This window comes from Pleurodeles waltl, chromosome 4_2 (assembly GCF_031143425.1).
Source record: "Pleurodeles waltl isolate 20211129_DDA chromosome 4_2, aPleWal1.hap1.20221129, whole genome shotgun sequence".
Lineage (NCBI taxonomy): Eukaryota > Metazoa > Chordata > Amphibia > Caudata > Salamandridae > Pleurodeles > Pleurodeles waltl.
In genome coordinates, this window is record NC_090443.1 from 1006373682 (window position 1) to 1006374298 (window position 617).

At 45.5% G+C, this 617-nt stretch overlaps 1 non-coding gene across 1 annotated transcript; it reads left to right on the plus strand.

Annotated features, from left to right (window-relative positions):
* Window positions 1-270: 270 nt before the first annotated feature.
* LOC138294272 (U5 spliceosomal RNA) lies at window positions 271-385 on the plus strand. The gene has a single exon (XR_011203312.1). It is a non-coding gene; the product is annotated as a U5 spliceosomal RNA (small nuclear RNA).
* Window positions 386-617: the final 232 nt, after the last annotated feature.

Here is a 617-nt window from a genome sequence, read left to right on the forward strand (position 1 = left end):
GGGAAACTACTGGGGGGGGGGCTGGGGGGGTGCAGCCTTTCCTGTCACGTGACCTATGACGAAATTTACATACCCATAATTCCTGTCACTTATGAGTTCGCCTGTTGTTTTCTTTTTTGTGGCAACGTTTTATCAATGTATCAGCTTAACAGTTATTATAAATTGGTTGTGTTTCAAAGGGTTTTCTACTATGAAATTCGTAAGTGAAATCGGCCTAACAGTCTGCAGAAGGGTGTTTAGTGGCGGCACAGACAGGGGGGCCTGAAGTGTATACTCTGGTTTCTCTTCAAATCGAATAAATCTTTCGCCTTTTACTAAAGATTTCCGTGGAGAGGAACATTTAAGAGTTTCACTCAATTTTTTAAAGCCTTGCTAAACGCAAGTTAACGAGTAGGTAGTTTGTGGTTTTTGTAATGTTAGGTATTGTGGGGGATTAGGTATAGGAATGCTGGCTTTAGGATTAAAAGTGGAGAGAAGATTGGGTCTTCGGTGGGGGTACTGTTTTAGTGAGGGAGGGGCAGGTGGTTGGGTTTTAGGGCAGGTGCTGCTTGAGGGGGTAGTGGGCCTGGGGGGTATTGTTTTAGGGAGGGGGGGAGGAGGAGGGTGTGGGGTGGTTT